This window comes from Phoxinus phoxinus (genome assembly GCF_949152265.1).
Source record: "Phoxinus phoxinus genome assembly, chromosome: 6".
Lineage (NCBI taxonomy): Eukaryota > Metazoa > Chordata > Actinopteri > Cypriniformes > Leuciscidae > Phoxinus > Phoxinus phoxinus.
Genome location: NC_136881.1, coordinates 18,107,466 through 18,121,475, shown reverse-complemented (window position 1 = coordinate 18,121,475; position 14,010 = coordinate 18,107,466). Strand labels below are relative to the sequence as shown.

At 36.5% G+C, this 14,010-nt stretch overlaps 1 protein-coding gene across 1 annotated transcript in view; it reads right to left on the bottom strand.

Annotated features, from left to right (window-relative positions):
* tet2 (tet methylcytosine dioxygenase 2) overlaps positions 1–9,028 on the bottom strand; it is a 29,655-nt gene extending 20,627 nt beyond the window's left edge. The window contains exon 1 of the mRNA XM_079617026.1: positions 8,896–9,028. The gene's annotated coding sequence lies outside the window, so the exon portion shown is untranslated. The remainder of the gene's footprint in view (positions 1–8,895) is intronic.
* Between the last annotated feature and the right edge of the window lie 4,982 nt (positions 9,029–14,010).

Here is a 14,010-nt window from a genome sequence, read left to right as displayed (position 1 = left end):
AACTGGCCTTTAAAAATAAAAATCTGCCTGCCTCTATGGGAATTTAACATAGGGGTGTCCAAACTTATGCACCCTGTATTTTAAGGAAGAACATTTATTTATTTACGATACATTATTCATTCACAAAGAAAATTGGTGTCCTTAAAGGTTGGATTTTTCCTATTTTTTTAAATTAAGGCATTAAGTTCAATTTCCAAAAGATGATTTTTTATTCCTCTTTTTAGTCAACTTTAGCATGGGTGTCTAAACTTATGCATAGCACTGTAAATAAAGATGACTTGACTTGACAAAGAAAGACTATGCACCCACGCACATACACATTCAAACGCGCATACTTATAGATTAAACGCATAATACGCATGTGCATGCCATCACTTTTCACAGATTCACTTTTTTGAAGTTTACACGGAGATGATAACGGTATCGTTTTCAAAACTTGTTTTCAAAAACGTGCATTTTGAAACCTATTTCAAAGTTTGCGTTCTCGGTCCACCAAACACCATTAATGCCGTGTAAGCTGCCCCTAAGTTAATAACTAATGATTTTTACAATAGAAATGAATTGTTAAAAATCTTACTTAAACTGCACAATGATTTTTGTCTTGAGCTGGTATACAGCCAAAACAATCTTTGTTTCATTCATTTCCTATTATCACTATAAAGTTGCATTGAAACAATCTGTATTTTAAAAAGTGCTATATAAATGATGGTATCTTGACTTGGCTTTGGCTGGAGACCCAAGTTTGGTTTGAAGACAAAAAACGTACAAAGCACAATGTTCTCTCACCATTCCATTCTCACCATTAAAACACCAGGTGTAAATGAGTAGATGTCTCCCTTGTCTACTTGTCCAATCCACGAAAACGAATCTTAATACTTGGTGTAAACAGGGCCTTTGGTTAACACTGATTTATAAATGCACATTACCTGAGCCAAACCATGTATGCATAACCAAACCTTAACATAAGTGTAACCTGTGGATGGGAATACTCGGGCAAGCTGCAGTTGGGTTTCATCTTTTTTAAATTTCAGTGTAATACGAGATATACTGTATCACTTTGGCAAAAGATGAGGTCCCAATGCTTTTCTGGTGCTCGCATTCTTGAGGAGCACCAAGAGCATCTTAGCAGAGTCAATGACATCAGACTTCATCAACTGGAGATCCCAAAGAGAGACTTCTGCAGCCTTATGAAGTGCAGCACTGGAGATGAAGATTATCATTTCACCTGTTCTTTTCATGGTGTGAAGAATGAAATCTTTGAATGATTACTAACTGAGATAACTGATATTCTGTAGGTAAGAGACCACAATTATGTCATGCTGGTAGTCAGCAGCCATAGTCAGCATATAACTTTGTCAAGGCACTCAGGAACGGTTGCAGTGTTTCCATCTATTCATTTTCTATTTGTGCATATCTCAACATATCTTCATTTTGATTACTGGTTCAACTAATTCAGTTTATATTTTAAATATATTAACACTAGATTCCCAGCATTAACAGAACCAAAACTTTGAGTCGATCAATTGTTAATAATATTTGATTGATTCTGGCTTGCTAGTGGTTTGCATTGCCTTTATTTGATGCTAAGGCATTCTGAAGCTAGTAAATGGAGCATACACTTCTGATAAAAAAATGCACTCTTAAGGGTTTATCTTCTTACTCCTATGGTATTCTTACCAGTGATCCATATATTGAGTTTATAAGGTTGTATAATTGCCTATAACATGGACAATTACCTTATTAACCAGCTTCAGTGTTCTGCATCCATCCATGCATTTCAGCCATAGTGCACCAGATTGTCCACCACACACCAACTCTGGAGACAGAGAGTGATACGGTCAATCTGTTTATAGGGAGGTGATTAGGAGTATAATTGATTGAGGAGTGAGATTACACCTGTCAAATCATTATCACTTTGTTCATATAAATAACAAGGTGTCCGATGTAAGTCAAATATGGTTTCCACAAAGCTGTCTTGGGTCCAAAGAGCCAGATATACATAAAGAAAATTCAAAGAATGAGCTGGTGTGACGTTATTTTGAACAAAATAAGGCCAAAATGAAGTTCGTTTTGTTTTCATTTCGGAAGTTCGAAACATTTTGCCAAAGCAAATTTTCTGGAAAAGTTTGCTCTGGCTGGTAAACACAATTTGAACTACAATTGGTCCATGGCGATTACATAATAGGTATGTGTGCTCTGACACTGCACCTTCTTTGACGTTTAAATCTTCTCCAGTTCATTTCTTCTGTTCAGTCTGACGAGGTCAGACGTCTGTGAGGAAAATATGAATACACCGGAGTGCCACTTTATAGATATTGAAGTTGTAATTCTAATTGAAAGAGACACTGACAGTTTTTTTTCATGTTTTGTTTGCATAAATTGCATAAAGTGTTGTATAAAGTGCTATATAAATTAACGTGATGTAACTTTACTGGAGTGACGAAATGCAGAGCTTGTGCAAACATATCCACATTGCTATAATCAGATGCTTTCTCAACTACTGTTTTCTCATCGCTGTAATTTTTTATTTGATTTTGTTATTGAAAGGAAATCACACAGCACATATTTACATAGTCATCTAAATGCCAGTGTAAGCAGTGTGGACGGCGTCGGGATGTTCACTAACAGTACAGAGCATATGCACATGACGTCATAGTAGGCGTGAGTCACTGCAGTTACACCCACTGAGTAGCAAAAAAAAATAATAATATCCCTGCAATTTACAGAATTAACTGGAATCCAGACAGCGACACGTGGATTTGCAGTTACCATTATGTGTCAGATATGTAGAATTTTGGGGTAAAATCATAGGTTATTATTGTATTATTACTTGGTTCTAATGTAGAATGCGGTCTGTTATTTCTTGATAACAGACCGCTGCTAAGGATAACACACCATTGCCATGAAAAATAGAGTATTGTCATGGACAATACAATCGTTTTAAATCAATAAATTCCTTTTTAAATCAATATTTTGTGTCAAATTATTGATTTATTTGGTAGGTAGCCATGTAATAAGTGGGATAATGTAGAGCAAGGCGGTTGTTATAGCGAATACAACCCCGACAGGCTGATCAGGATCCCGACGCGAAGCGAATGTACATTATCCCTTACTTGACAACTCATCAATTACATACAGTGCTATGCAGAAGTTTAGACACCCATGCTAAAGTTGACTAAAAAGAGGAATAAAAAATCATCTTTTGGAAATTGAACTTAATGCCTTAATTAAAAAAAAATAGGAACAATCCAACCTTTAAGGACACCAATTTTCTTTGTGAATGAATAATGTATCGTAAATAAATAAATGTTCTTCCTTAAAATACAGGGTGCATAAGTTTGGACACCCCTATGTTAAATTCCCATAGAGGCAGGCAGATTTTTATTTTTAAAGGCCAGTTACTATATGGATCCAGGATACTCTGCATCCTGATAAAGTTCCCTTGGCCTCTGGAATTAAAATATCCCCACATCATCACACACCCTTCACCATACCTGAAGATTGGCATGGAGTACTTTTCATAAGATCATCTCTCAATGCAAATCAAACCAGCTGTTAGACTAACTAAAATAAAACCATGCCAATCTCCAGGTATGGTGAAGGGTATGTGATGATGTGGGGCTATTTTAATTCCAGAGGCCAAGGGAACTTTATCAGGATGCAGAGTATCCTGGATCCATATAGTAACTGGCCTTTAAAAATAAAAATCTGCCTGCCTCTATGGGAATTTAACATAGGGGTGTCCAAACTTATGCACCCTGTGATTTAAGGAAGAACATTTATTTATTTACGATACATTATTCATTCACAAAGAAAATTGGTGTCCTTAAAGGTTGGATTTTTCCTATTTTTTTAAATTAAGGCATTAAGTTCAATTTCCAAAAGATTATTTTTTATTCCTCTTTTTAGTCAACTTTAGCATGGGTGTCTAAACTTATGCATAGCACTGTATTTACCATCTTATATTCTACGTAACTGTTACGTATTTGTCAGCGTTTAAAAACAAACATCCATTATGATTATCATTGGGCTCTACAAAGGGGAATGGCTAGATAATAGGCAAACCCAGTTTTCCTTACAAAGCAAGTTTAGATAGATACAATTACAATAAAAATAAAAACATACTGCAGTTAAAAACACTTTTTTTTTTGTCAATGTGCTCACATAATAGTCTGAACTAAGGTAAGAATGTCACAACATCAATGTTTTGGTGATTCAGAAAAAAATTCGGCGTGACGGCATGAGACTTCCCTAAAGATATTAAAGCTATTGCTAATCTACCCCCGGTTTGGCCATGGGTGATTATTCCTAACAGTAATATTTAATCAGAACTTTAAAATAGTAATTGCATTTTTTGGTAATTTGTATCTTGTTTCATCCCAATGTTCCTTCCTAGTTTTACCTAGAAATTTAAGTCTGCAAATGTCTGTAACAACATGTAATGCACAAAGCTCTAATAAATAAATAAATAAAGTTAATATTATTATGTAATTTTACAGGAAACATATTCCACACAACACTGACAAAGCATGTGATCTACATTTGATGTTAGCTTGGAATATCTTCCCATTCAGAGACCACTGCTATGCCATTATTTTTTACTGATGGAAATGAAAAGCACAGACAATGTCTCTGACACAAACACACAGGACACACCATATGAAAAGTATTTGGCTACATTACACCCTTTGTCTGTTTGAAATTTCATTCTACAAGTTTCAGATCGACCCCTGGTCATCATTAATCTCTAGAAATGGGGTAATGTCATGCAAGGCTTATGGGGAGGTGACTTTTAGCGTGCCAACCAATGACTGTATGTCAATGATAAACCCTTTTTCACGCATTTTCGGTGTATCAATAAGTATTGAAAACACTCTTCTGAAGTATTTTATGAGAAGGGTCCTTTTAGATTGCTTGACTCTGTGGCCTTGTTGTACTGGGCTGCATGGGCTTGTGAGCAGCCTGGTTGTGATTAGTCTGCTGGTATTAGATTTGTGCACACACACACACAGACACACACAACATTTCACAGACACATGCAACAATCCTATTCTCGGTAGACTTATTTCTGAGCAATTCTTAGGCAAAATCCCCCTACAACCTTGAACTGACATAACCGTTTTTCGAAATTAGCATGTGGCAAATGATTCTTGAATCATCCTGACCTACATTTTTTCTTAATCTTTGATTTTGAAGGGGGAAAACCATCAAGTGTTTCTGTTATGAACCACTGTTTTCTGAAATCAATTTTTCTTTGAATCTCCACATCTGGAACTGGAGAGAAGACCTTTTGAAAACCTCATTTATAAATGCATCATCACTTCATTTACCTTAGAGGAAATTAACATTTGGCTTTCTCAATAAGTAGGATACCAATCTGTATTACTTTATTTTAAAAGATGATGCATTGAAAAATCTTTTTTAGTGATTCCCTGAGATTTACAAAGATGTTCAGCCAACTCCTTTAACACAAGACATTTGTAGTTTTCGAAGAACTGAAGATGGCAGAATAAAATGCAATAATTTTATTTAATTTAGCTAAATCCTTTTGAATACAGATGTTCTGGAAAGGGTCTGAATTGGCGTAGTCAATGACCTGCTTTCCAGTGACCTCCTTGGCTGGCGTAAGTACACTTCCCTACCTAACCGTGTGACTGGGTTGTAAGTTAATGTTTGTAAACAGAGCAACCATGTGCGCGTACGCACGTGGAGTGTGCTTTTCAATTCGTGCCCTTGCAAATTCAGTTTAAGATTAAACCTTCACAACAATACATATTATAATACCCTGAAAGTTTCCTCAGTTTGCTGGCTTACATCAAACATCCAATGACTTGCACTGAAGGATGAGAGGTGTATCTGGTGTCATATAAATGCCAGAAATCAGAGCTATTGTGAAAATTTACACCAAAATAGCTAAAGTATTATTAAATACAGTGCAATATAAGCTGCCATCTAAGACAGCTAATAAATTACTATGCAGGCTGAAAAATGTTTTGGATCAAGGGGTATGGTAATTGATATAGAGTATATATAAAAATGTGTATAAACCCTACAAATAAAAATTCTTTAAATGCCTAGTATAAAAATACAATGCAAGTAGAGACAATAAAATCTCTTTTGGGAAACTATATGGAAAATATGACTATAAACACCAAACCAAAGCAAATAAATATCAATATAAACCTTGATTTCTGCCTGAATGCTCATTGTTCTCTTCATTGTTCTTTTTCTTTAAAAAATTTTCAATCCTACAATTAGCAACACCAACAAGGACACCAACAATAATAAAATATACCATAAGTACAATTAATGTAAAATCTGTCACCCTAAGCATTGATTTGAAAACAGATCATTCTTTTTTTTTTTTTTTTTTGCCAGAGATTGTTTATAAAATTGAATATGCAATAAAAAGACACTGTCAGCCACATTAGCCATTCTCTAGAACACAGAATGTTTGTTTGTCACTCATGAATTCAACCAAATATCCCCCCCACCCCCTAAGGAATAATTCAAGTCTACCCCACACAAATATAGGCTACTTCTTATCATGCAAGGATCTACCATGTCATGAACAGAAGTACATGAATTTTGGATCTTGATCCAAACTTTCTTAACAAGGAAAAAGGGTCTGACTAAACTTCAGTTCCAGTTCCAGCTAATGTTGTCAGTGTTGTGTATTCTCACCACTAAATATAATGTCATCCCATGGAGATGTACCAGTTACAATTGTATTAAAGTAGTTCTGTAAGGACCACTATCGTCAAATATGATTGACATTTAGCATACAGTTTGGATTGGCGGTATGGTTCCGTTCTGGGCGAGAACTCCCTGCACATCCATGCAGCCTAGCATGGATACGAGCAGGGAGAGCAGCAATAACCCCCCTTAGGTTAAACAGAACAGAACCAACATGAATGTTTTGCAGATATCATTATTTCAAGATTTTAAAGTACAACATAATTTGAGAATTTAGTCTTATTCAAGGGGAATCAGAATGTCACATCCTGACTGACGAGAGGAGGAGCTGGGGATGGAGAAGGTAAATAGCTCCTGAGAAACATGATAGCTGCTGATAATACTGAAGGAGCTTATATATACGGTGATAGTCGTCATATTCCTGTAGGTAGACGTGAATCAGCTGAGAGTCAGCTGATGCGAGCTTGACTAAGGTGACCTGCCAGAACTGAAGCTATGCTTGATAATTATGCTTATCGAGTGATGTACTGCGATATCTCTGCTATATCACCAAGGGATTATCAATTCTAAGCTTAAAGTTGGAGTTGAAGCTTAAACAGTAACATGAAGTCATTATGGCCCTTGACTCTCTCCAGATCCCTTCATTGTAGTTACATTAGCATTGGCACCACCTCTCTATCATGTTTATTGACAACACTCCATAAAGCATCCCCTTGCAGGCATGGACTAACTTCCACACTTCTCATCCAAGCAGAGTGTTGGAATACACAAGCTAAATATACAAAATAAGGGGGCAGGACTTTTATCTGTATTATTCCATCAGCCAATTATGATGTAAATCCTAATAGGGCTGTTAAAATCAGTTAAACAAAGGTGGTATTTGCAATTCATTAGTACAGATAAAGTAGCCTTTTGTAACAGTTTACTCAAATTAATACTTTTGATTGTTACGTGTCAAAAGCAACTATGAATTCAACATATCTAAAACATTCAGACTTGGTCACTTTCAGCTGAATGTTGACTTTATTAATACAATGGTCAAAGTTATTTAAGCATTTGACTTTTTGTCTTTGTTCTTTTTTTCTCTCTTTGTTCTTTGCTCAGTATGGAATTTCAATAGTCTAAAGCTTAATGTCAAACATATGCAGATATGTTCCAGGCAACCATAGCCTACCTCTGCTGTGCATAATATCCTAAAGGAATTTAAATCAACTTTAGCATGGACAATAAACTGTTCTCTAAAATGTAAAAAAAATTTTTTTTTAAAGATATAATTTAGATCTTGTGCACAAATAAACAATGGGAATCCTATTGATGTCAGACAACTAAAAAAAGTCCGCTCTCCGGTGGCCCTCAGCTAATGGTGCTATGGGGTTGGGTTTCAGTTCTTTTAAAGCCTCTGACCTTGTGGGCTTCCACCACTACGCTCTTCTGTGTTTTTTTTTTGTTTTTTTTTTTGACCTCAGAACTGTGCTAGTCTTTGTGTCTGCTTGTCACTCACTGATGAATGCAATGAAAGCAAGGAGTTCCACTAACCCTGGCCAAACGCCCACATTCAATCAAAGCACAGAACAAATTAAGAAAATGTAGCAAGAATAATTTTGTCAGATACAAAAAAAAAATCCTTTACATGAAGAAAGTTTTTTTGAATAAATATTAAAGAAATTATTTTCACCTCCTAAAACACCCCTTTCTTGTAACTACATTCAGCTGTCCAATAAGGCCGGTGGACACTGAAGAGATAAGATAATTTTGTTAGTAGTGTGACTGTTTAGTCTTGCTCTCAGGACAGGAGATCCATTGGGAAATAATGCCTGAAGAAGAATTGGCCAACAGCCCCACAAAGATCACATTTTTTTAAAGCAGGCACATTTCTAAATCTGTCCTCTGCACAACATCTTATATTTTAAAAAATAATGAATAATGAAAACAAATGAGATTGAAATGCTTGAAATACTTTCTGACTGCACAAGCCAAAAAAAAAAAAAAGAGAGAGAGAGAGAGAGACAGAGAGAGGGAGGGAGAAAGAGAGACAGAAAACGTCAGCCATGTTGGTGAAGCTTTATCTAATATGCTTTCATTATTATGTCAGCTCACGGGTTTTAAAGAGGACAGCACAATGCTAAACAAGAGCTTGAAGCCATTAAAGAGACCCTGGGGGACAGAGGAAAAAGGGCAAGAACAGAAAAACTCTCTCACCTTGTTTTAAGTCCCTCCACTTTGTAGAATTCCAACAAACCGTCTAGGTCTCCTCTTAAACAAATCCTAAAGGGCAGCCATCTTGCTTCCTTCTGTTCCGTCTATGAAACAGACTACCTCCGCATCAATATTCATGGGTTAGTCTGACGTTTGCTTTCATCATCAGGGGCAGAAACCCTGCGTTGTTGTTGGCTCTCGAAGCGTTTCCAGACACAACCCATAAACACACGCTCACTCTTGTATGTGCTTGTAAAGACAGTGAGCAGAGTGAGACAGTCCAGTGTACAAGTGTGTGCAGATTAGAGGAACCAAGCTTGCTTTGCCGGCAAACTGAAGTAATTGCAAAATCGCTTTCCTGCTGGGTCCTCTACACACAAAGGGACTGAGTTTCTTTTCTTCCCCCTCCTTTTTTTGCTCTCTTTCTTTTTTTTTTTTCAGCCGCACACAATAGTGCACACTTTACTGGCTGCCCCGAAGCACTGGACTGGATTGCACCGTCCGCCCACTCCAGCGCACACAGAGGGAGGGAAAACACCTTCACTCACAATCTGTTTCACCTACGCAAAGCATACCAAAATGGAAACATGTAAAGAGAAAGAATTATTATAAGACATTAAACCAAAATTTCTTACTCACTCTATTCTGTATAATACTAAAATCTCTCTGATAGTCTGTCTTTCTTTCTCTCTGAGATGGCGAAGCACTGCCTCAGCTTCTATGAAGCCTTGCCCTTATTTACACATGCTTGGTCTTATTTTGGCACACAGTGGTTTGGGAGCTGCACACTTAGACTTCAAAAAGTGAACAAATTCTTGTCTGACCAGCAGGAGGCATGACACTGAGTTTATACTGTTGAATTCACCACTGTAAGACAAGAAAGTGAGACTTTAGCGAGATAAAAATTAGATTGAACAAATCTGATATTTGACCTAATACTCTGAATGCAGATAAATATTTTCTGTACTGAAGACAGAAAGTTCAAAGCTTCTCAGTTAACACTATGGCCCTGTGTGTAGTCATGTACATGTGAAAGCTTGCAATAGCTCTTCTCCTCCTCCATCACTCTCTTTTTAAAACTTTTAAACATCCTTTTTTTGGTCTTGTCTGGATTTTAATAGGTGGTTCTTGTCTGAAAAAAAAAATTAGCCTTTAGCTCCTCTCCAGTTTTGAAAGGGAGACCCCACCTCTTTCCTGTGAGACACAGCCTAGCTGGAGTGACGTTTGTTGACTCAATAGTTTCAGGCATGGAGCAGAAAAGGAGATTTGTTGTTACACCGCATGGAGGAAGGGAAGTGGGGGAAGGCAGGAAGGTTTGCATGAGCAGTACTCACCAGAAATGGCCATTGCACATATCAGGTTAAGCAATTTTGCAATAAGAGAACAGGCTGCATTCCCTGGTCAAACACTTAAAACACTAATCAAAGATTCCAAGTCATTTGGTCATGTTTTCAGATTTTTTTTTAGTAATCACATTGTAATCCCAATGTTTGTAACATTCATATTCTTAATTATTTTTCAATTTATTGGCTGTTTTAATCATCATAATCAATTTATGGATTACAACATTGTAATAACTACCGAATAACACATTTATAGATGATGTATAATGTAATTGTGCCACATATTTTACTAAGGCAATTTTACTAGGCTAACATGTTACATCCAGTATCTTATGACAATTTGTAAGTATTGTTCGAGTTGTTGATTTCTACTCACACAAACTTTCTAGGTAACTTCACCATGTGACCAAGTTTCACCCCTAAAACTAACCCTCACAATCGCACGAGTAGATAATTTAAAATATATAATTAGGATTGTACAAATTCACCACAAATTGTAAAAAAAAAAAAAAAAAATCAGTGTGTTGGAACCATCAAGAAATTATACAATTTGGATTAAACACAACAAAACACAATTCTTGCTTTTGAAAACCCGGCTCAGTTTCTGGTAACTATTTTATTTTGTTCATTTGCATTCGTTTGTTCGTCTGTGCATTCATTAACACACATCTCGCACAGTCCCGTAAAGACAAACTGTCATCATAAGGTGCTTTTTCATAGTTTGTTGCTTGTGGTATCACTGGTCCTATAGTCATACAATAACTACTAATGTCATTACTATGACACACCCTATACACAAACATAAATGCACTCCAGGCTCAATACTGGTGACATTACTTGGGTCTTATACTAGGATTGAATTGTACGGCATTCTGGCTCTGGTCTGTGTTTATGCTCTATGGCATTTTCCAGTTTCCTGGACTCAAAGCACATTGTGAATACTCTCAATTAGAAAATGAAATGTAATTAAAATTAACATAGCTACCAATATGGACCAAACAAATCTAAGCGTACCCTCTACAGATTATATATGTCGTGTGAAGAGGTGTCAGAGATGACAAATCATCCTTTCACATCACTCCTCACGTCTTGGGGGAAAACTCTCACCTTGTGCGTGAAAAAGGGGATGATCCCACACTGCTGGGGACAATGACATAATGGACACACTTTTAACACGAGTGACCTCACACATCTGCTTGATTACAGGCATTAAAGAGGGCTTAAACCTTTAGTTTAAAGGCAACCCTTGTGATGCTCCAAATAAAAACATGAGAGCTGACATTTGACATAGGCTTGATAAACAACATGCACTGCTATATTGAATTTTAAGATTGTTAGGCTAACTTAAATAATTTTATGCAATAAATCAACTTCTGTGCAAATACACAAATTACTTTAGGGACCTCCTCTAAAAAGAAGTCACTTCTGCACTTATCTTACAAGAGTCGTTAGTGTAAGACCTTAATTTCCTAAATAATACAGACCCAGCAGGAGGGCCAGAGACCTAAACTGGGGAGTTCAGGAGGGCACAGAGAGTTACAGCAAGTTTACAGCAGAACAAACATTACGCAGACATAACCAACTCAAAGAAGTAAGAAAATCTGAACTTGTAATGAAAATTAGTTTTGTGTTTCTCTAGTTCTTGCATCTGCATTTCGGCTATTTTCCATTGTAATTAACCATTTTTAATTACCCCCTACTAAGCAGTTGCTTCAAGTGAAAAGGTCTGAAGCTGTTTTCACGCACTCTGTTTACAGGTGCCTGGTTCTCTCTCACTCTGTAGGGATGCAGGATTTTACGAGGCCCTATGCACAAAGGCTTATTATTCTCTTTGCACAGACACAGGTCATGTAGGGCCTTCAGGGGATGAGACCATATTGTGGCCACTGCTGGCCTGTTCACGTGAGGTTCCCGTGAGCTTCTGCATTACACTTCTGCTTTTCAAGCTCTACGTTAGGTTCACCAAACTATCATTTGATTCACATATCAGCATGAACAGATGGTATAGTGGGGATTAGGCATTAGCTGGATTTGATGTCTTTACTGGCACACTAAAGCAACGGATATAAATTACCATTTTAAAACAGATGATTTGTGAATCATCTAATGTGCCTAAGAAGTTTGCACAGTAATGTACTGAAAATATTCTTAAGTAAAAGAGTAAACTTATACTGTTGTTAATGCTGGTATTTAATATCCACATTTAACAACAATCACCAATATAAATGCATGCACCCCCACTCTCAGTTGTGATTTTAATCTGGGTAGATTTGCTATGTTTTTCTTTTTGGTTACTCAGATTTTCTTTTACAGTTCCATGTACTGACACATTATTGATAACACTGGCTGTAACTGCAGATAGAGTAACGAATGTTGATTTTTGTTAATTCAAGTAATATCAAATTGATCTCTTGGCACTAGAGTATTACAAATCCAATGTTACACTTCATATTCATATTTATTTGTTTAATGTAGTGACAATAAACAGAATGTCAAAATATAGTATTTATAATTAGATATTTAATCACATTTATTTATAAGAGCTAAGAGTTTCTTATCTTTTTCAGAGTTCGAGAAAGTGATCCATGCATTTGTGTCATCTCAGCTTGATCACTGAAATTCCCTCTGTATTGGAATAAGTCAATCAAACATAAATCGTCTGCAGATGGTTCAAAATGCAGCTGCCAGATTTCTGATTGCACCTGCAAATTTGATCATATCTCCCCTATATTTGCTCTTTGCACTGGCTTCTGGTCTTGTTATAGAAGTTTAAACTGTTACTGTTTGTTTTTAAAAGCTCTGAGTGGAACGGCTCCTTAATATCTCTGTGATCTTTTTAACCCAAATACATCTGTTATATCTCTGAGGTCTTCGGAACAAAGAGTGTTGATGGTCCCGAGATCCAGATTGAAGTTGAGGGGTGACGTTGTCTTTGCAATTGCTGGATTGAAACTGTGGAATTGTCTTCCGGTTTCCCTCAGAATACGGCAGTCTCTTCAGAATCTAAATTTAAATCCAAGTTTAAAAACTCAGCTTTTTACCCAGGCTTATAACTGTCCAGAGTATAAGGATCAGTCACAGTGTTTTTTATACTCTCCTCCTCCTTATTGCATTGAGGTCAAAACTGTTTACATTTATTTATATGTTGTTTTTAAGTCATCTGGCATGAAGGACAGTTCACTGTCAGTCTGCTAAATATACAGCCAGATAAACATCTGTTTCAAAGAGCAGGGAACTGTGATCCATAAACTCAGCTTTAGCTCAAGGTAGGGTATTTTAAAATGGATGGAAGAAGTGCGCCTCCATCTGTTGGCGAACTACAGTCACTGCAGGAATCAAAGTCTGCAGCAATCCGTTATTTGGACACTAATGCCTAAATATATATATATATATATATCCAAATAATAAGTACACAGAAAAATACAAAATGGAAATGCAAAAATAAGTTATTCCCCCCTGCTGTTTAACCCTGAATAGAGACGTATGCATACCTATATGTATCAAAACAGTGGCAGGAATCCCTCTGTCACACACACAAATGAAGATCTGCTGCAAGACGTGGTTCTGATGCCCATACCCAGAGATGGTATAGAGTATCCAAAAACTGTGCTCAAGTAAAAGTAAAAGTACAAGTACTAATAGAAATATTGACTCAAAGTAAAATAAATAATTTCAATAGTTACTTGAGAAAGAGAAAAAAAGTATCCAATGAAAAAACTACTCAAGTAGCTAACTAGTTTCTTCGGATCATATATAGATCACGGATAGTGATGAG